This window comes from Amblyomma maculatum, chromosome 10 (assembly GCF_055883805.1).
Source record: "Amblyomma maculatum isolate TAMU_Amacu chromosome 10, ASM5588380v1, whole genome shotgun sequence".
NCBI classification, from domain to species: Eukaryota; Metazoa; Arthropoda; class Arachnida; order Ixodida; family Ixodidae; genus Amblyomma; species Amblyomma maculatum.
This window is the reverse complement of record NC_139353.1, coordinates 18639757-18663683: the sequence shown is the minus strand read 5'-3', so window position 1 is coordinate 18663683 and position 23927 is coordinate 18639757.

Sequence of the window (23927 nt, the reverse complement as noted above, 5' to 3'; positions counted from 1 at the left end):
GCATTTGAACTTTTGTGAAGAAAATATCAGCAAAGTCGTTACATGAAGACAAAAGAACAATATCATTGCCAAGCATCACGTGTACCATTTGTTTTTAATTGCTCTGCATCAGAATGCATCAGAAAATAAAGCGAGATGTCATCAGGATAATCCGATGAGTGCAATGTCTAAAATCCCTGGTTTAAATCACGAACCAAATACACATTTTTCCAAGGGGCTCCTTATAGCCAATGCAACTGGCCTAGAAATGGATGACGTGATCAAAGGAAACCAAATCGCATACTCACGTACCCCGAGATATCAGAAAGCGCATGCTTTCAACGGAACGTTGTTCGTGTGCGCAATTTTTTTCGCATTCCGTAAAACGTAATTATAGCTATCAACATATCCTCACATTCTCTCTCCGGGACACTTGTAATACATTTTCTGTTTAATGTCAGAAACGCTCCGCATAGGATTTCTACGGTGGTCCTGACTAGTCGATGTGGGACGAACCATAAAAGCAAAATTTCGCCACGCGAGACCATTCATAACAATGTGCGCGCGCCCGCATCCTAAAAGATTCTGAAGTTTCCTATTCCATTCGGGTGTGCCTAGCTGCGGTGATGCAGCGGTTAAATTACTGTGCCGGAGTACCCAGGTTCGAGACCGGGCGCCGACGGCTACTTTTCCAGGGGGCGAAACGAAGAGGCGTCTCTATGTTGTGCTATGTCACTGCTCGTTAATGATCCCCAGGTAGTCGAAATTACTTCGTAGCCCTAGACTACCGACTCCTATTTCTCTCTCTGGCCTTTCTTTCCCACTTTACTCCCTTTTCTTACGGTGTATTCAGGTGTCCACGGCAACAAGTACGTGCGACAGATACTGCGCATTTCTCTTCCTGTGAACCAATTGTTGTTATTATTATAATTCAACTGTGATTTTCAAAAAGGCTGGAATTTAATTTTTTTTTGTTTTATTCTAATGTACTGAAATGGGCCAATGACTTCTATTGCAGTATGAGTGAAAGTCCAGTAACATCAAGACTAGACGGTCCTATAGCTATGCCACTGACTTTACGTATGGCAGACCATTTGCTTTTATTGGATCATGATACATTAAACAGATCTCGTTCCTAAATTCATGATCACACACTTACATGCTACAAGTAAAATAGCACAAAATGCAGATTTATTGCACCATTTTGGCCCATAAAATAGAGTGCCATATACTGACGCCTCTTCCTTTTAAACGTATGCGACAAAAAAGCTTTGATCCGCAATACTGAACTTAAGAAGTATGCAACCATCCACGAAGTGCTGGGTATCACTGACTATAAAAGTCTGAAACAAATGTGGGACCACCATGGTATTGAGTATGAAGGCGAGTACACTGAAGTGATCCGGGCAGGATTGTCTAGACAAGCATCTTATGCTTAAACGAGAAATAAGCCAGAAATTTGTAAATCCGTACAACCTATGGATAGCGTCTTTTCTTAATTCATACATGGACTTACAAGTGGTTCTTGATGTGTACGTATGTGCCTCATGTATTGTACACTACGTAAACAGGTCGAATGGCGGCATTTCCAGCTTGAGCAACGTTATTAAAGAACTCATCGAGTCTTCTCCTGAAGCTCAAATGCCACACATTGAGGCTTTGAACACTATGTGTTCAAATTCTAAATGGAGTCGCAGCATCCGACCAAGAAACTGCTTTGTTGCGCTTTGTTATGCGTGAAACAAGTTGGGAGGTGATTCATGTCTATATAACATAGCCTGAATAACGTGCTCGTTTGCGTAAAACCAAAGCACAAATGGAATCTGAAAAATTGCCAGACAATAGCGCTAACATTTGGCGAAAGACAGCATTCGAAATGTTTGAAGACCGCTCTGCTGAACTTGAAAGTATCACATTGGCAGAGCTTCGAACTGAATTCAACAAGACCAAGAGAAACGTATCTTAAAAGCTGCTATACTCCGTAGTAGCGTTTATCCTGCAAGTGATACCTGTAACTACAAACGAGAACATGTCCTCTTGCACTTTCCATTCCGCAGAGAAGTAGACATTTTAGACCGTAACAATTCGGAAAACAATCTTTGATAAGAATCTTGACCAGATTCTTGAAGTCAAGCGCAAATTCACACAAGAAATTAGCACTAAAGAAATGCGGATAGGCACTAAAGAACGCTTCACTTGCAAGCCAATGTAAGGAAAAGATTGCTGAAGCTATGGAAACCGGTGATGAATCTAGTACATCAACCAAGCGAACCATTACTGGATACCATGATAATACAGATTTACTAGGCTATCCTGATCAGCATGAAGCAAGGGTTATAAATTATAAATGTTTATCTATACATATTATAATTATTATTATTCAAATATGCACATCACAGATGTTTGACAATATGAAGTACTTCAAAAAAATTGTGCATCGGCTTACTGCGCCGGATTATGAACCGTTACGCATTTTCTTCACAGGAGCTGCTGGCGGTGGTAAAACGTTCGTTCTAAGACTTGTTATGAACGTGTGCAACCACTATACTTTACTATGCCAGCACGGATGCTGACAATTTCAACATGATCGTAGCATGAGCTTCAGATGGATCAATCGAATGCAAAGCAAATGATGTCCTTGGTTATCATACCCGTGAATAGAGAGACTCAGCCTTTAGTAAAATACCAACATTATGCAAGGCTGAAACAGAAAATCTTCCTTCTAGCTTAAGGCTATGCACATGAAAGCCATAATTGATTACGTGAAATCTGAACGTTGCCGATGGGCTAATCAATGGGATGGTTGGAATTATGAGGTAAATCTAAGGTGTCAAGTCTCATGTAATTCTTGTGTGGCTTGAATGTCCGTTGGCTATTGGAGCTTGTACAAGAGTGAAAGTGAAACATCTGCGTCATGGTTCTTCTGGAATATCACCACAGTGGTTGCCAACTGAATTGCGAAGAATATCATTTGCCTATAAAGCCAACGTACTGAAGCATACAACTGTGAAACGGAGCCAGTTTCCACTTGTCCAAGCCAGTGCTGTTACAGTATGCAAGTCACAAGGGGAAACATACGATGAAGTTATTGTTGACTATGGCAGAAAACTTACCCGAAAGGTTGTGTATGTTGCATTACCGTCTGACATCATTTCAAAGCTTCTACCTAACAAACAGAATATCTTCAACTTCTGCCATATTGATGAAAATCAGGACCAAACACTCGCTGATGAATTTCGAAGGCTTAGACAACACAAGATAAAAGCATGCTCCTTTCAGAGTGGTGCCAATATTGTGCTTGACGGAGACTAGAATTAAGCCTCGTTATCTAATTATCCAATATCTTCGTTATTTCTAATTATCCAATATATCCGTTATCAATTTATCCAATATCTCCGCTATTCATTATGTCCAATACCTCCAATATTGTATATAATTATCCAATTATTCAATATCTCATCATCCAATTATTCAATATCTCTGGCTTTCACTTTGTGCTTCGCAACGACCTTAGAACGAATCCGAGGGTGTTGCAATATATCCTAAGATAGGGTGCCTCGATGTCAGCGCTGCATCGAGGCACCCTATGCTGAAAGAAGCACAGAAGTGATAGCGGTGGAGTTGCCAAAGGAGTCATATAAGCTTGGTGAACTGTGCGCCGTTCGATTATGTTTTACCAATGTGGTAATTGTTGCAGAATACATTTCACCCCACGCAGGTGAAGCCAGTGCTATAATAAAAACTGTGTATACAGGGCTGCCAGCCGGATTTAATAATGAAACATTATTTCTTGTTGGTAATTTTAACAAGGATTGCAGTAAGCCTCCTAACTTTGTGAAGCAATTCAAAGAACACTATGATATGAGATTGGCAATGCCTGAACATATGGTTACCATGCAGTGGAACATTGTTCTATACTTCATATTTCAAAGTGGACCTGCCATTTTCAGTGTGAGCTAAGAATCGAACTACTGTACATATCACAAAACAGTGTTAGCTTATCCCCATGAAAATGTAAAAAAAATGAAAATAAACAATTATGAACCATGTTCAAATAGAAGAATCATCGTGACATATATGCCCTGCGTCGCTGGACGTTGAAGAAGACAACGATCAGCAACAGTTACACAGAAGAAGACGAAGTGGTAGCAACGGTTGGTGCTAGAAGAAGGTTGACGCTGCTGTGCTTCTGTGTGCTGTGTGCTGTGTCATCTTGGACTAACATTCGTGGACTAACCTTGCCACGTATCAATTAGCATGAGAATGATTAACATCCGTCCAATTTCCCTGACGCCAACAATCTGCAAGCTTTACGAAAATATTCTCGCCACTCGCTTATCGTGGTGGTTGGAATCCCATGATTGTTATCCAGAATCCTAAATCGGCTTCCGCCCGCAAATAGGAACAGAGGACGGTCTTGCTACTTTGGCTGCTGACGTGCTTCACCACTCTCCGCACAGTCACCTTGTTAGAACCGTGATCGCTACAGATATAACAGAAACATATGATAACATCCTTCACTCAGCCATTCTTGCCTCCCTACAAACTCTTGGTCTCCCTCACAGGTTTCTCCTCTCCATTGACGCCTTTCTAACAAATACAACGTTCAGTGTGCGTATCCATGGAAAGCCCTTTGGTCACTTCTCAAACAGAGGAGTGCCCTGGCCTTCATTTCACTTGTTCAAGCCTTAGAGGCCATCCCTTCTATACGCGTGCTTGCGTGTGCCGATGGTATAACCTTGTGGTGCTGTCACCCAGATACGTCGGTCTATCAGGCGGCCCTCCAGCATGCGCTGGGTGTATTGACATTTCACCTCCCTCCTTTGGGTCTGACTTTCGCATACAAAATCCTGTTTCATTCGCATTCGAAATAAAGCTGGCTTACGGAAAGCTCCCACTATAAATTTTATGATAGATAATACCCCGATTCCTCAGGCACAGACCGTTTGCATTCTTGGTCTTCTTCATTCCTCTGGGACTGGCACCCCGTGGCTAATAGCCATCCGTTATAAGTCCGCTCACGCTACTCTAGGTCTGATTCGTCGCATGGCTATGCGCTCTGGCGGCGCGCGTGCTCACACGGCCCGCCAGCTTGTTCGCTCTGTCCTCAAGCCGCGCATAATCTACCAGGCACAGTTTCAACGTCTCACCCGCAGACAGTGGGACTCCCTTCAGGCCATCAATCGTGAGGCTATGCGTGCAATAACATGTCTTCCCCGCCTAACACCCATACCAGTACTTCAGAAGTACGCCCAACTAAATACGCTCAGTGAACTCATTGATAAGCGGATGGCAAACAGAGCTCAAAAACAGTCTTTACAACTCCATCGTTTAAAGACACTACCTCCATGGTCGAACTGCCAGCTCACGGACAATCGCCCCACTGCTTCCCCGTCGGTATCATCCGCACATCTGCCCGAAGGGTGCATATTATATACCGATGCATCCCATACTGCAGAGCGAGGAGTTACTTCTGTGTATAGTCCCTCTCATCCGCATCTCAACACTCACGTGGCATATACCGCGAATACGTGCACTCCTCTGGCACTGGAACTTCAAGCCACTTACAATGCCATTTATTTCCTTTCGCCAGTTCCTACATTCAATGCAGTTCATCTTTACACAGACTCTTTCCCTGCCCTTAAACAGCTTAAGGCCGTTCGACGCACATTTAAAATAACACAGTCCATTCATTTGCTCTGTTTAAAGTACCCACGTCCTGTGCGCGTACACTGGATTCGCGGCCATGCTCGCGATCCACATAATATTCAAGCGGATTCTATGACACACATAAACACATCAGGCGATCCACCACCTTCCCCTCTTCCTCCAGATCCGTTCCTGTCCCACGTTTCCGATTCTCAAGTTCTGCACCAGCGCACACGTGCTCTCATTCCTCCGTGTTCGCACCCTCTCACCCGTAGTCTTACTCGGCAGGAGGAGATAACAGTGCGCTGGATTCGGGCAGAGGCGGCTCTAACCCCATCTGTACGACATCGTTGACGTGATAAAGATCTGCCAGTGACTGACAGGTGCCATCAATGTGACACTGCACCTGAGGTCTGTGATGTGCGTCACTTGTGGACGTGTCCATCAACGACTCACATTAGACAACGGATACTCATGAATGTGGCCCTGCGGTGGAATCGCGATTATGATTACGAGAAGTGAACAATGGACAATCGCTACACCGCCAACCTCTGCGAATAACTAAGCGCAACTGGACTTCACTCCTTCTTTTACCTTTCTATCTCCTGCTGTTTTCTTAACTTTCTATTTCCTTTCTATCTCTTAACTTATGCCTTATGGCAAACGTTTCGAAAAAAAAAGTGTAAAATGCAGGAAAAGTATAGCAGGGATAAGCAGTGCTTCGCACCTACTTCGCATTTGATTAAATATGCAAATCGGTTGTATTGTTTTGTTCCTCTACGCCGCTTACTGCAATTTAAGTAATATTACCTGCCGGAGTGCACCAATCTGCTAAACCTATGATTCATTTCCATTTTAATGGACTGTCTTCAAAAAATAGGCAGCTTATACATCGTATTCTAGAGAAAGGAGGACACAGCGTCTGACCTTTACAACCTGCTGCAGTGACACAGTGTCGCAAAACCGAACACCTCCTGCCGAAATTTGTTGTCTTTGTAGCACACCCACGTAAAATATTGCAAACATACACGCGCCTTGTAAACTCGCGGGTAGACCAGGAGCCAAACAGCATATATCCACCTCTTCACCAAGCTAATTGAAAACAAAAAGTAGTCATGGGACCTCGGTTGCTGTTCTTATCCGAACACGTCCATATTTCTTTTCATTTCGTCTATTCGAAAAGGCTGATTTAGGCAATGCGGTGAATAAAAATATCATCAAATATATTATTTTTTTCACGCCTTATGCTGTACTTAAAGCCCCCTATAATGTCACAACCGTAATCTGTTATTTGAAGCTGAAACATCACAGAAGAAATTCGATTGCAAATTGTTCACCAGTTAAATATAAGAATGAGATAACCCATGCATGCTATAGTAGAGCACAATTTAAAAAAGAGCACTTAATAATTATAGGCAAATTAAAGTTATGATATGAAGCATGTGTATTACTCCGCTTAACAGTACACATAATCGATTTTTAACATTTGAATAGTCGGAAAAAACTGCTGAACGTTTTCCGTTGTTACGACAGAATTTATTTGCGGTTTTTGATGGTAAACCTGTTGTGACAACAGAATGTTCTGTAGTAACGCCAGAAATTTTTTCAGTTACCACAGAAAAATGCTACAGACTACAGCAACAGAAATGTATTACAGTTAATTAAAATTGATTGCTGGCCTAGTTGGTGCATAGTCACACAAAAAGGAAAGGTTAATAGCGGAAGAAAAAGACACAAGCAGGCACAAATAGACACACAGAACAAATAGGCCGGTCCTGTGTGTCTATTTGTGCCTATTTGTGAGTGTCTTTTTGTCGCGCTATTAACCTTTCCTTTTTGTGTACTAGAGTAAATTTACAGGCCTACACGAAAGTATTACACAACTACAAAAAAAAAGTTTGACGTTTACGACAGAACTACAGAATATTTTGTCGTATTTTGACACGGTTCTGGATATTTTTTTATGACTGGGATTTGACAAATTATTCCATATTCACATAGGAACACTGCTAAGGAGGCCATCAACGTATGTAATACCTTGCGTGGATGACATCGTTTTATTCCAATGCGCACGTCACTCAAAAACAAAAAAGAAATACACAAGAAAAAAATTGTGTTTGCACAATTTTCAGCGAGTAGTATACCATAAAATTACACTAAGCTGCTCCATCTATAGTCACATCGCCTAGGAAATCATGGGGGGTAACCGAAAAGAATTTCATTTACCCTGATCTGCATTTCGCTTTTGTGCCATCGTTAAGTTTTTTAGGTAAGCTTTTCCAGTGATTACCCTCTTTTTTAATTCCCCTCCGCCACAGAACACATATCTTCTGGACACAGGTCAAAGTGATTCAACTCACTCGATCCACTTTTACCTCAAAACCACTCCAGATGTACATCTAAAAGGGAAAAAAAAGGTCTGTATGTTTAGAAGAAATCATTCAAAAGCAATAAAAAGAAGTTTTGGACAATGAAATGAAATGATCACACTCAGAGCGACAAGGAAATGGTGAACAGATAGGAATTGAATCAATGAAAGGCGATTATTTAATTTAAATTAAGATGTTCAGCATCTATATGAATAGGCAAAAAAGTTAAGGCCCATTATGAGGTGCATGCAGCAGTTACCGTGGTGAAGCTTTACTTTTGTTTTAACTACAGTGGTTGCAATAAATATTACGTCAATTGCTCGGCATCTCAGATGCCCCCATTGATACATTCCACATCCAAGGAACCGAGCAGCAGTGGCATGTTATTTGCTGCAGTTAATGAAACGACAGGCTGTCCTATAAATGCATGCACATTTCCCCCTTTTTGTACCGTGACTAAAAGCGACGGAGCAGTGGGTGTTGCAAGAGGTCCAGCGTCACTAGGAATTTGGAACGAAATGAAATTTTCCTTGCAAGAAACAGAGGTACAAAAGGGGGCAAATATGCCCGCAATATTAGGATGATGGCCTGCCTTTTCGTTAACAGCTGTAAACAACTTGTCACTGCCAGTCAGTTCTTTGGATAGGGTTGTCAATGCCAGAGCTTAAACCTCAGCGCAATCTCAGTAATATTTATTGCAGTCACGGCTGCAAAGAATTCTGACACAACACTCCATTACTGTAGCTATTCAACCGCCTATTTATGCATATTGTTCATTAAAGGACCGTTAACATCTGATTTCAGTTGGAGTTTTCTTCTCTCAAATGATGTTTTGGTATTCACCTAGAACGCTAAATAGTTTTTAACAGAATTTAATTTCTCCGTAGACTCCGCTTCGGTTTCAACATTTCTGCGATGGCTATGAAGTGCCGTTCATGTGTACGGAACCACGGAGAGCTGTAATTGGCAAAGACGTGGGCCTCACGTCCTGTCTAAACTCGCCCGAAAGTGCGCGCCGTGACCGAGCGCTTCGCGAGCGATATATCTCGGACGCTATGGTCGCCCCACCCGGGCCGTCATTGCGTGTGCGCGTTGTCAACTTTGCGGTGATACGGGCGCAGTGCACACGCGGTGTGTGTTCTTATTGCGAAAGCAATACTGCTCGCAGTCTGAGCCTTCAGCGTGGCCCGGCGGTGACCACCATTGACATTTAACCTTTAGATGACCCCTGTATACGACCCCAAGCTGGCAGGAGCTGCCAACTTGGGTCCCTCGTTTCGCATGGGACGGTTATGTCAGAATCAGCCTGCCAGGAGCCTGGCATTCACGTTGCTCCTAGAGCCCAATAAGGCACGTTCATACGGCTTGGTTAAAGAAGGGCTTTATAAGTGGGCTGGCAGGAGCAGTCAACTTGGGTCTCTCGTTTTACATAGGACGCTTATGGTAGAATCAGCCTGCCAGGACCTTGGCATTTCGTTACCCCTCTAGGCCACTAAGGCACATTCATACGGTTTGGTTAAAGCGGGGCTTTATGTGTGGGCTGGAGGAGGAGGACGAGGAGGAGGAGGAGGAGGAGGAGAAGAAGACGAAGAAGAAGAAGAAGATGATGATGATGATGATGATGATGATGATGATGATGATGATGATGATGAAGGATGCTCGGTCACCCGCAGCTATTGCTTTCGCTCAATATTCGGTTCAGTAGCTTTGAACTCTCCTAACTTTTTTGCTTGTTTTATTATATTCTTCCTCCTCCGAAGAGCAGCTGCCCGCGGTGACGATACCGGTCTGCTACAGTAAGTGAAAACGCGTGCTTGTGGGCGAATCGAGAAGACACTTGCTCGGATGGAGGGGGGGGGGGGGGGGATCCAGGGGTCGATTGAGAAAATTTTAAAATGGGGCTGACTTGCGCTCTTCACGGCTTTCAATTCAATATACTTTTCCCATTAAAATGGGAATTCATTATGACTAAATTATAGCCTAATCATCAATCGGTATCACGCACATAATGTCCGCCCCACTGTAAAATTCGTTTGCATAGACTGGACGAACAGTTTTCAAAAGAATGTGTGTACACGTGAAAACAAAAACAAAAACGCCCTGGATACACTCTTACAAATACAAAAACTGCATGAGCAAGCATGGGTTCCTGCGAGCAGAAGAGATGCTGTCCGAAATATATCTAAAAAGCCGGGCGCGTAGTATCCTGTTACTAATTGATTGCGGCGCGCCGCGCACTCCAGACAATTTGAGCAAGTAGCTGCCTTGAGCGTTCGGTCGCGCTTTGTTGGCACGCACACCTCTTATGCAGGGCTGTTCAATTTTCAGCGCAAATGTTGTTGTCCATATCGCAGCCAGCAAAACAAGTCCACGCATTCCCTTGCGTGTAACCCTGACGAAAATTCGCCTAGTCCTTGAAAGTCATGCTTTGCGCAGTTATTTCGAGCAGGATACGAGAACAGAACATTTGGTATTGGTAGCATATTATACAGAACCCCGTATGGGCCAAAGGCATGCTGTGATATAAGCTCACGGTCTAAGACGATGACGTTGTCGGTGTCCGACAATGGCGATGGTTTCCCGCCGTTGCTGTACTCCGTACGTCGGCGACATTTCACAGCTCTAGTGTTTACAAATATGTGGCAAGCACAACCTGGAGCACATGTAACATGTATAGGCTCAAAAGAACGAAATTAAACAAAGGACAATGTAAAAGAAAACTAACGAAGGAACAAATTAAAGAAAGGCATAAGAAGCGGTCACAGGTCTTGTAGAGTCCCCAACAAGTTTTGAAGGGAAGTGAACTATTATGGAGGAGGCAGCGCAGTCGGGCAGCAACAGCCACAAGCTCTTTGTCTAAAAAATAAACAGCCTCCCCATCCACCCTCCAACGTTTTTTTTTTTTCCTTTTTGCCATTGTTGGCTTCTCCGACTGGGTCTCAGGGATGACACAGCCCTTCTTTCTGCATTTACCCCCGGCCCCTGAGGCGACAGCATTCTGAGAGCTACAAAGGTACAAGAGAGGGGAGGGAGCGAGCGAGCACCGGTACCATAGTAAAGCACTGAATAGAGATGCATATCTCTCCTGAGTGCTTCGCGCACGCTGTACGAGCCCATCCTGACTGCCTCTCCCCTCCCCACCCTCTTTCAAAGCTAACAAAAGACATGCACACATCTGCGAGTATTAAGGCGAAAGCCTTTAATGGCTTATGGTTGTCCTGAACAAAATGTGTCCCGCTTTTGCGGCGGCTCTCATTGGTCGATGTGGAATGACCTCACAAACCCCTCGACCGATCAGAGTGCCATCGCGGTATGGGCAATTAACAAGGCAAAGCTAACGTGAATGATAATCACTAATTAGGCAGAAGTGAAATAGTACTTCATCGCTAATTATTCCCTTATTAGTCAAAACTAAATTAGTGATTTATCACTCATTCATCACTAATTAGTCAAAAGTTAATTAGTGCTTAATCACTGATTCGTCTGAAGTGTATTAGCACTCAGTCACTAATTAGGGGGTCAGAAGACATTACTGTGTCGTTTGTGGTCGGAGTTTGGAACATTCTCGAAACTCGTCGCCTACTGACAGCTCAGTGCCTGGGCATGATGGATGATGCGCTAGCAGAATGTGAAACAGTAGTCGCTCGCTTTACTCATAGCAACGATCATCGCGCCCTGCGTAACAGTTGCACAGCAGAATGCACCACTCAGGCTTTCGCCTTTCACTACTTTAACTCGTAAAGCACCTCGTAATTTTATAGGAACCCTGAAGCAGCTTGAAAGGATAACATTTTCAATGTTGTCATGACCAGAACGTTTCGCCTTGTCCTCAATCATGTTATAGTTTCTGGCAACTAAACGAACTTGTCTGAACCCATATATTTGCGTGCGTTGATAAACACACTAATCTTTTTCTCCTCTTTCGCTTGCCACTCATAGGAACCGCTCCTTCTCACTAATACTTCTTTATTCCTTTTCCACCGCATAGCGCGGTTGGAATGATAAACAAAATATTTTTTTAACCATGACAATGTACGTGTTAGGCGCCATATATATACATGCCGAGACTTGTCATGCTCGTAACTGCCTTTTTAATTTTGGAGGGGAGGGGGTGGGGGGAGGGGGGCACCGTGCGAATGGCAAAAACTAAAATGATAATATGGAGAGCCTTTCTGCGTTTCATTTTGCACGTCATATGTCTAGGACGCAGACACAGCGCATTTGGTCCTTGACCAGGTAAGCAGACGACGCGGCGCAAAGTGCCTGTGACTGTCAGTACGGCCGTCTTTTCAATCAACTTCCCTTGAGGCAACGCCTTCCTTCTCGGCATTAAAATGTCACCTTCTGAATGTCGCATGATCGTGGTAAGATCATGCAGTTTCGTTTTGTATGTGCGTTCTCACTGACAACTGAATTTGTACTAGAGTTTAAGTACTCCAGCTGCTTTAACATCGTTGTATAGTTGGGTCATTCCATCTCAAACATCCCAAGTGTACGGACTATCTTTGATCTCCCAAAAAAAAGCGTTCATGGTAATGGGTGTAAATATTCGTAATCTGGCGAATATTTCTCGATGAAGTGGGTATAATTACCGATCAACACATGTGAAAACACTGTTTATTGGCATGGTTTGGCACAGTTAAAAGAAGTTGATCTTTATTTGCGCTGCATGGTTCCTATAGTAAATCGTCTTAGTTTTATTGCTAGGAGTGTGGTTACTTTAATACCATAGCTATATATTGTGCAGTACGTGTTATTTTATACTAATGTTCTGAATTGATCGCCTTCACCAAAGATGTAAGTCCAAAGCTGTGCAGCGATCCATTAGGTTATTTACATTACACACTTCTCTACATGATACATTTTACAACCTTTATTATGCCCAACAATGTACATTATGTCTCGAGTATTGTGACACCTTGCTCAAGTTGTCTACAAAAAGATTTGCATAATGTAATACGAAAGCCACAGCGAATGATTTTGAATGATGGTATATCACGTAATTCTTGAGACGTCATACATCAACTAAATGATCCCAAATAAGATGGGCGTTAAGCATCATACTGGGTATATGATATCAACGCCAGTTGTATGAGAGTGGAATGAGACGGGTGACATACGCTATTGTATAACTGACGATATCATACAGCTTATATCATCTCAAACCGAAATTATTTCATCTAATATGAATTCGTGCAAAAATATCATCTTTATCGTACATATATCGTTCTGATCATACACATCAATCAGCTATCAACATTTCTCATACATTTCTTATACAGTTTTTTCAATAGGGTGTGCACCCAAATATTCTTCTTGCAGCATGCCATGCTGGAAATAATTTCTCGCCTAAGGTCAAGGTGCCGTCACCTACGTCACTGGAAGCACTGTTTTGTCAGTGATGGATGAAAGCTAATTAACGTAATGACAGCGACCTATAAGGAGACGAAATAAATCAAGACGGTATGCTAAAAGCCTCAAATGCTCAACATGTTTATCATTTCGGTTGATTCCCAAAGCATTTCGCCTAGTCATCCTAAGCGACATTTAAAAACTGAAACATAGTCGTTGCTCAGTGTCTAGAAAAAGCTTTGTCCTCATTTTACTTAAAAACGGTATTGTTCAGGGTCATTTAGCAAAAATAGTCAGCTACAAAATAGGCCCCCAATTTCCCAGTAATTGTTTACAACAAGCTCATTGCACTGACATTCGCATCAAAGTCTGTTTTAAAGTAGGGGGAAAAATTGACAGCTACTCTCGCAAGGCAATGAGCGAATAGGAACAAGTATTTAAAGAAATTAATGGCCCTATGCCTGATTCCTCGATACCAAATTTGCGTAAGCTAGCTTATTCATGTGCATGTTGTAGTGCGCTGGACACTAGTGACTGTCATACTATAAATTAAATGTCTGGAGTTTATATCAATCTTGAAAATAAATGTCTGGTAACTTTTTGTGATAATTTTTTAAAGAGCGAACTTTCTTTGCTGCCACAGTTGCAAGTTCCGACTTCATTCTGGATGATTCACTATAAATAACAGGCGCCAGGGCATCAAAAGCATTTCTAGGAAGGTGTTAACAGACTTTTAATTATGTTTTGCTGAAATTTTTGGTAAAGTGTTACCTGTAGAAATCATTGCTTTACCGAGAAACAGAAATCTCTCGTTTTCCAAGTATCCCTGTAGATTTTTTTTTCGCTCAGCTGCAAGTAAAAGTTGGCACCATTCCTTTCTGTCTTAATGGTCTTAATGTGGATACTAGCTCAAGTGTTGTCTGCATTGCAGGTCATTCGAACAGGGGCTAGCAGAAAATATTATTACTTTAATAATACGTTAGAGAAGGATTCAGAAAAAGTAGACAGTAAGCCCCAAAATTTTAGCACGTCATCAACACATTTCGGCAGGAGAGATAGTAGGTTTCACATAGCAGCAAGTTCAGGAGAATTAACATATAATAAGGTAGAACCTCATTGTCCCAAACTGATTCTACAAAGCTCTCAAAATTTGCTCGCTACAGATGCTGATGCTCGCACTAATTACTTTAAAGAGCATGCAATTAAGCGGGGAAAAATTCATAGGACCTGCAAGGTCTACGTAAAACCGCGCAAGCGCGAACCTGATACTTTACACGTCCGACGCTTACACAAAGTTGGGATCACTTCCAATGTTTCACCCGGTTTTGTGCACTTCTAGTTCGTACCTAATATTAACAATATTTTTGCGCTCCACTGTCTGCATTTTCTTTCTTTTGTGTTTATTATGTTCTTATGCAAGCTCGCTTTTCTGCAGTTATATTCCTGCTCTGGTATTTCACAGAAGCCTTCTTAAAATTCCTTAGTATCAATAATTCAAGCTCAGATCATTATGAAGAACGCACATTTACCTTAATCGGATGGGAGCCATATTTAAACTCTGGTAACAATTTAATTAGGAGCAGGAGTTGTCAATGATTTAAATACGCCCTTGAGAGATCATTACCAGTGCGCAAATCGAAGTCATTAGGTATATGTCTTATCAACGTTCTAACTCAAAAATATAGCAACTAGAGCTATAAAAACAAACCACTTTCTCATTTAGGAAAATAAAACACTATCAGGGACACTTAAGCTCTACTTTTAAAGGTATGACGCCACAGCATAGGCTACCAGCCCACCAGCCCAGCCAGCAATTGCTTTAAAACCCCGTAACCGGGGTTGTAAAGCAATTGTTCCGCCTGCGAATCATGACGTTTCTCACTTTCACAGACATTTGTATAGACGCTCCAAGAGCAGTGAAACGCGCTGTTTCAACGCTGTTTTCAGGCCAGTCTCTCTTCCGGCCGCGTACCCATCTGCACCATTCTGCAATTCACTGCCGCCATTTTCAGATATGCTTAAGCAAAGCAGTGGAGCCTGATGAAAGGAGAGACAGGAAATGTCTTACGAAAAGCGATCGCTTTGCGAGTTAAAAGCCAAGGCAGAAGACAGCTCACCCTTGTCAACAACGCTATGATTGTGCGGCCTCTCAAGATAGTCACAAGGCCGAGACGGAACCCAACCTCCTATCTAAAGTTTCATAATAGCAACCGATTGCTTCACCAAGACCAGAATAAGCTGTGAAATGACTGAGCTCGCTGTCTCGTTGGAAGAGGAAAATGTAGGTTTGGTTCAGTTTGGTTTGATGTGCCGAGCACTACAGCCGTTTCAAGGTCGTGAATAGTACCATCTACAACTGTGCCAGTAACCATTTCATGCCTACATCTACTTTCTATTACGGGAGAGACACGATTTTGTTACAATAAAACCGACTTCCTCGTCTCAGCGGCACCCCAACCAATCTCTTCAATTTCCTTGGTAAGGAAACGCTAGCGCCATCCATTTGTGGTTGCATGGCAGAGAGCTTCAACAAACGCCAATGTGACAGACGGTAGTGTTCCCGTTTCATGTCCGCCTTTCGAGAAGGCTTACATGCCGCCTGTGCGACGAGCTAGACGAAGACTAACGTCTGCAAAGACTGAATAACTGACCTTATATATGCTGACAGTCGCAGATAAAGTCCCCTGTTTTTCAAAGGTTTTTTAAACAGGTTAATTGTCGTAAAGCGCTTACACATGCAGGTGCATTGGACTCCCCTAGTACGCAACAATGCGTAGTGTAAGTGACATCTCCGACGCGGGTATTGATGAGGCTGGGCAGCAGCCCTAGCTCACTCACTTTAAAGGATACCACCCGAATATTTTTATACTAGGCCTCCCTTCTTCCCCGTAACACCACGGACTTTGTGGGATACGCTAAAAGCTCCTTCAAATTCAAAGCCGGACACAGTCAATGAAGTAAAGAGAGTAGTTGTGTGAGCTGGGAAACCACTGAAAGAAGAAACACTCCAGTTTAATGGCTTAGCTTTGTTATGGATATGTCCGGAAGCAAGCACGTATTCTCCGCTCCTCCGCCCCCGCCGTATATGGTGGGCAAAACATTTCGCACCCGACTCCGCAGAGTTGACTTTCAGAACCATCGCTTCATTCAAATCCCTCGCGCAGTCTGCTATGCCACGTGACAATAGTAGACTTCGTTCCTCGTAAGATTTTTGGATTTCTTGTTTTGACATTATTAGCTCTTCATCACAAGGATTCGCCAAAACTCGGCGACATTCCAAGTTTAGCCAAACTCGGAGCATTGTGCATACAGTGGGAGGTCTGACATTTGCACTAAACTTACTTTGCACCTCGTACACTGAATTTCGGCTGTGTGAGCAATTCATCAACGAATTTCCTGTTGCTGCAACACTTTAGAGAGTGGCTGTTACTTCGGGTAGTTAACGTATGTGGCATCTTCTTAGCACTTTTTTGACACTGCTGATTTTGAACGTTTTTGACGCCAAATATAGCACCCCGGTAACAGAAGGGCTATTTAAAGACTTCGATTATTTTACAAAAATCTTCTTCAGCCTCCAGTAGTAGAGCCTATGGCTTCTTTTTGTTATTTTCCTCTCATTTCGAACGGCCTGCTTGCGAGAACTCTGTTTACTGCCCAAAAGAAACTCCAATATGTCGAGTGTTTTGGACAGCAGTTTCAAAGAGTAATAAATATAGGGAGCTTGAAACACGGACAAAGTACAATCAGGCGCAAACTTCTGAGCCATGTAGTATATGACTCGTGCAAAGCCAAACTGAATACAACCTGATGTCTGATACTCGCAGATTTGAGCTTCTATTGCCTTGGTGTGTACTTAATGGCAATGGTGAATTAAAAGCCTTTGCAAGACGGTATAACGGCAGTTATTGAAATGTAAAAAATAGTCGTTTTTCGAAGCCCCGCAGCAGAATAAAATCCAGCAATCTTTTCCTCTGCGCTGAACCAAAACTAAGCGCATTAGACTTGCGCAAAGCTGGTAGGAAAGTCGGCCTTCGCAATTGATATGTTTCAAATTTCAATAACTACGGCGCCCACATCAGATTGCTTGATCTATAGCTCCACGTCATGCACATTCTCGTCATGCACACGTCATGCACATTCTTTATGCCAAAAGTGCAGCTTTAATTGGTCAGATTTCCATGGCATATGGTATTTTACTTAATACAAGGATGAGCCAAAGTTTCGTTTCCCAAGTAATTCATTCCTAGTGTTCTGGCCACCATGCCACGGGAATGGTTTTACTCATTGTATCAATCAGTGGCAATGGGGATCGAACCACACAGTTGCTGCAACCGAGGCAGATGCTCCACCTGCTAGTCCACTGCTGCGCCCCGCTAAAGAAGCTAATAATTGATCAGAGAATATTGTGTGATTTACGGTACATAGAAACCATTAGAAAAAGCATGCAAAACAATGCATGGTGGTAACGGAACTGTTCATGTATATTTTTCTATATTTTCTATGACACTGTAACCCCAGTCATTATCACAGCACAACTCCAAATTCGGTAAGGAAATAATCCAGCAATATATTAATTTACCTAACAACAAGTGCCATGATGCACTGTTTCTCGGAAAAATTAAATTCTCTCGAAAACAGGCAATCGGAGTGCGTTTAATTATGTGTTATATTGACCGATAAAGTAGCACCAAAATTGTCACGAAAACTCACAAAATCTTCATGTAAACAATATTGTTCGAGCAAATTGCCTTTTGTACATTTCCGAACTGCAGTTTGGTAGACTTTCAAGCTGAGGCATTGGTTGTTGTTGTTGTTTTTTTTTTTTGTCTTTTTTGCAAGGAGACATTTCTTAATATATTCAAAGAACGGCAGTGCAGTAAATTAGAAGCGCTTTTCCAACATGCCACCCACTGAGCATTCGAACGTATTAAGAAATTCTATGTAAACGCTGAAAATAAACTTGCAAATGAGAAGTTGATTGCTCTCAAAGATTTAAAAGAAACCGCCAGACTCTCTGAACATTACAGCACAATTTCTACATGCTACCTCTATCTACCGACGGCGAACATGCGCATTGCCGTCGTTGCCTTTGTTTGTCTGTGCATGGTAGCCCTGGCGTTTGCCCAAGGTAAGCCACTCCTGTCGAAGGATTTAGTGCAAAATCTTTCTCTTAGGCGAAGGAAACGTCTTGGTTAGTTCGAGCTCGGGCGGTCAAGCCTAAACCGTCGAGTAGGCTGTCAGGGTCGCCGCCAGCCATGGACTGTAGGCCGTCTAGAGCAGATCGTCTGCACATGCATTTGAGGACAAACATTTTCCAATCCAACATCGCTATTTATGCAAACAAAAAGAATTATATCCCACGTAATAGAACTTCTTTTGGTAGTTAGCTGGAGCTATCTGCAGCGCTGAAATAAAAACCACTCGTGCAGTGGTGAGGGCAAAAGTAAACGCAGCATGGAATTCGCGTTTAACATTTTTTTACGCAAGCTTCTTTGAAACTAGGAGATGTGGTACATGTGCATGCTGCTAGTAGACGCTATAGTGAGCTTTTTTTATAGGCAAATAATGTTTCTCTATATCCGGCAAAAAAAGTCCTCGTACCAAATAGAAGAAAATAGCGTGCTTCATTTGCATATGGCCATGCCTATACCTTATGTTGCGATCTTGGGATGCTAAAAAAGACTGCATGAAGGTCATTATAGTTTAAAAAGAGTCAGCATAGCTTAACAGAACAGAACACTGCTCGTGGCCTTCTAATAGAAGTGTATGATGTATGAGGGTCTGCTTTAATAATCAAGGTATGGCCTTGTTGTGGCACGCGGCATTAACTTTATTATCACTGGTTATTGACGAGATATCTATCGCACTTGGACATTTCAAATGTCTTGCTTCTCATTAGTACTTCACAAATATTTTCGTTTGAATGTAAAATAATTGGGGAGAACCTAGCACGGTAATATGGTGAACTAGTGCTATACACAATGTGAAGTACTACAGAACTAAATAAAATTATCACGTCTACGATAGAACTGTTCAAACCATTTTGTCATATTTTGACACATTCTTAGTTTTCTTTTTTTTCTCTTCGGTTTCACAATTTGCATTCAACACAGCGAAAGGTATGTCGAGCTATTTCAATAAGGATAACGCGCGCAATATGATTTTGCTCCTGTTCCCAACGCCGTCAATGAGGTTACGGCCGGTCACCCCTGTGATATTGTCGACGTCTTCACAACTAACCCAGACCTGTTTTACTTTTCTCAGTGCACCGAACAGCTCGTGAAATGTATTATAGCAGCTCACCTTGAACAAAATTGTTCACGGTTACCTACTCGGGGCCCAGTTATTCTTGCTGCAATCGTACACGTTTGGCCTATCTAAAGGGCTTAAACATTTCTTAAGTGTAAAGTATTCATCCGCCTCAAGTAGCAGATAATTTCTACCTTGAAGGCTGAAACCAATTCCTCTCACAAGGTATTGTACCAGAAGTTCTTATAAAGCTTGTGAAATGTGGTTACGAACTCTTCCACGGATTCGCCATCTTGTTCGACCCTCGTATTCAAACGGGCTCATTGAAAGTAGCATTTCGTCATGGAGTGAAAACTAGAAATTGAATTACGACGAGTCTTAATCTGCAAGTTATGCTGATTGAAGGTAAAAGAGCGTGTCTACTCCATATACCAATAGATTGTAGAGAAGCCTCGCGGAGATGCTCTAATGGATTCCTCCACTGCGCTCGTTTGACATGAGTCGCAAAACAGAAGCATTCAGGTGGTTACATGACAAAAGACACCATGTTCGGTGAAGAAGGTTAGCCCAGAGGCACTGCAGTGAAGTGTGCCGCCATTAATGGTGTAGTCGGGCGCTCGAAACGGGCCCTTGTAGTGCTCAGCGTGAGAATCACATTTCCTGGGAGATCATCTTGACTGTCTCGCTCTGCCGCACTTGCCTATCAAAATATGCTCTTACAGCCGCTGTTCGGCCTTCTCATCTTCAGAAATCAGCTTATTTTATTGCCGTAGTAGTGCTTAAATATTCAGTAGCGAAAATTAGACGTAATGGGTGTTTCCTTTTATTTTGTCCGCTCCATTTTGCGCTTAGGTTGTCTACAAATATGTGTTCCTTAAATGGGCTGACAGCTTGTGTTGAACATCTTTACCCGTCATAATCATAAAAGTGTGATCACATGTGTAAGCAAAAGAAATAATTAACATCTAAACTATCAGTTCATTGATTAGCCAGGGCCCCTCACTCTTCGGTGATCACTTCGATGCAGTGATGCTTAGCGCTGACTCTCCGTGCAACCTGACTGCAACGCGGTTACCCTGCCATCACTACATCCGTTTAGACCCTTGTTAGAACCTGTATTTTAGAACCACGTCCATGCGGATAATTCGCAAACGAAGCAGTCGCACATAATATTCATGATATCGTAAGGCATGTTCAATGGCCCACTGCTGTGGCCTTGTGGTTTTTGCAACTCGCCTTCTGATTCCAAGATCGCGGATTCGTTCTCTACCGCGACAGTCATATTTCGAAACTTTCCAGACTGTTGTGCGATACCAACCCATGCTAAAGAACCCCAGGTGGTGAAATAATTGGGAGCCCTTCGCTACTTTAGTTTTCATAGCTTAATTCTTTTCGGGACGTCAACGCTCAAAGCACACAATAGAATATGTCGATGCTGATGAGTGCCCATACTGGATCTAATGGCTCGAGCAGCATGTACTGTCATCCAATGTTCGCGGAAGATTATGTGGGGCGCGGCTCTACACCGAGTTCCTGGAAGACAAAGATGCGTTTTTCTCCAAGTAGCACCAATGGCTTTTTTTACAGCGTTAATTATTAATGCATCTTATTAGTATGAATAACAAATTCAATGATGTCAGATTAGGTTTTATGGAGCCCAACGCTTCGCTCTTCAATAATAGGCACATTTTTTAGCAATTTTTGTTTACATTAAAATCGTTTTCAATGTTTAAATCTTCTCTAAAACTGCATTTGTAAGGAGCACGAACACGAATATTAACACAACGTTAGTATATTTTTTTGTTATTGAGTTCCCCCTGTTGATGAGGCATTACTTAAAAAAAAAACAAGAGTATTGTTTGCCGTGTTCTGAAGTCAATTTACATCTGTTAAAAATATGTTGTTGTGATTATGTCTCCGCCTGCTTCATATCAACATTTCTCGCGTTACGTGCAAATGATATTGAATGTAAAACCTATATGTGTGTGTCGCGAGCATCAAATTAAGTTTACCTGCGTGCCAGTTACAACTTCTAGGCATGTGAAACGAATTTCCTGTGGCGCACACGATTTTAATAAACGTATTGCTGAAGCATGGAGTTGATATTGCTTCAAGCGCGAAGTGCCACACAAACTGCTACACCTCTCGTAGCTTTCTCCGTCGAAAGTAGAGCAAAGTGGAAGCATAAATCATGCCGCAATGTCACACACGCGCGACCTGTTTAATGCCACGCTGATAACGCGAAGCAAAGCCAAGTGGTCTGGGTTTATATTCAATCAAATTGTAACCTAGATTTCAGAACTAGTATCCTATGCATCGCATTTTGCTAAGGGGTTTTTGCGCGGTGGTTTTTGCAATGCCGTGTTAGAGCACTATAGCGCAGAGCTGCCTTGCACGAGGCCATGGAGGGCAAATCTCAATTTGTTTTCACTTAATTTTACAGGAGGATCTCTTGGGCGCCCTGGAAAAGGTGGGTAGGGACAATCCTTAATCACTTATCTTCTAGTTATCATCACGGCAGTCATTAGCGTGCGATGGTTACTGAAATCTTTGTGCAAGCAACGCTAAAATTATTGTATCTTAACGAGCAAAATAAATTGTTTAATTTTTGTGCCAAATGTTGTTATTATAACTCAGTGGTACAGTTTGAAGCCTCAAAGCAATATAGTGATCGTTCTTTAAGAAAACACAGCAAAAGGCAATGTTATCTGCCCCCAAGCAACTTATATGTGGCTTGGTTTATTATATGGCCACCTTACTAAATCAAATTGTGTGTAGTTAGCGAATATGTATACAGTGTAAAAGAGGTGTTTCTGCACGGCCAAGAATGCTAGTCGACTCAAAACCTTGCTGATGTTTTGGGACGTGCGTGCTCGCTGCTCTGGGATATAAGCCGCTCGCTTCTTCTTGAGACAAGATCATACCTATAGCCACTTAGCACCTCAAGCGTAATATTCTGGGCATGCGCACTGCCGCCTCACTTCCCCCTTGTTTCTCGGGTCAATGGGTCATCTATTCTATAACTCCGTATTATTAGCGAGTTCCCCAATATCACTCAGGGGGATAGGGAAATAGCGATGCTCAAATGCGCGTGCGTAAGATGGTGTACGCTGAAAGGTAGAGGGCTAAGGCTAGATTTGGTCAGCGCCCCCCTATCCCCTCCGAACGGATAGGGCAACCCTTAGCAGATAGTAAAGGTTAGAGTCTTCTTCGGCGGCGCCCCGAAGTTTCCCTGTTCGCCGCCACGCGATGAATGCGGCGAAGCTGAAACGTGACCAAACTTAAGCTTCGGTTCCCTATTCATCAAGCTCGGAAGTACTAAGCCGAATGTAGAAGAGAGCAGTCAGAATGTAGAAGAGAAGGCAGGGTATGTTTGTTTCGGGCACAATGTCATCAAGGGACGATGGTACGTGCAGGGAGCCTCGTAGGGTTTGGTGTTTTTTCGACGTTGGCGTTGAGGATCCTCGTTATGGTTCCTACGCCCCTTTCGTTGTCTATTTATTCGTCAGACATTGAATACCATTCGTTGTTGGACATCATTCATGCGTCTACTTGTTCCTTGTCTTGTCTTCTTGCCCTGTCTTCTCTTTTTGCAAAATACTGGAGAGAGGCCGAGGCAATGCTCCAACGCTGTCTTCATAAATGGCTGCGAGCGGTGTCAGTAGAAGCGCGTAGCGAGCTCTGTCTTGTAGCACGGGACGTCAGGTAGTGAAGTCACAGTCGCCATCAATGACGTCCTCAATGACTTCTAGGGCCAAAGTCAAAGGACAGTGCCAGGCTGACCAGGGGTCAGCGGTAACACACCTGCTAAGGTCATACAATACCAGGCCTAGCATGGCTAGATATCGTGAAACTACAGTGTGCCCTTGGTAACCTTGCATGTCTCCTGAATGTCGTTTCAGCAACGGTCAACTAATCCGAAGTTGTAGCAGAGTCGTAGATCTTTCGCTCTAATGCCTTATTATTTCCTCGCCGTTCTTCGCTAAACCAGTGGGGCTGAAATGTTGCGGGTGAGACTCTGAGCTTACGTGTTCCCTTCTCCACTTGGGTATACTTCTATACTTTGGTGATGTTGTAAGGCGGCATTTTAACATGACACATTACGTTAATCTGAGTAATTCACGTACTAATTGATAGAGAGCATGCACAATGAATTGTTTAGAAAGGATTTCAGCATGAAACATACAAGCATCGCATTTCGTGCAAAACGTTATGTATGCATGATACAATGTCATAACAGACGGCCGTTCGACAAACCCGAGACTAAAAGTATTCGTACTTAGTTTTATCTTGTCGCGCTGAAACATTCGCCTCGGATTTCATTCAGCA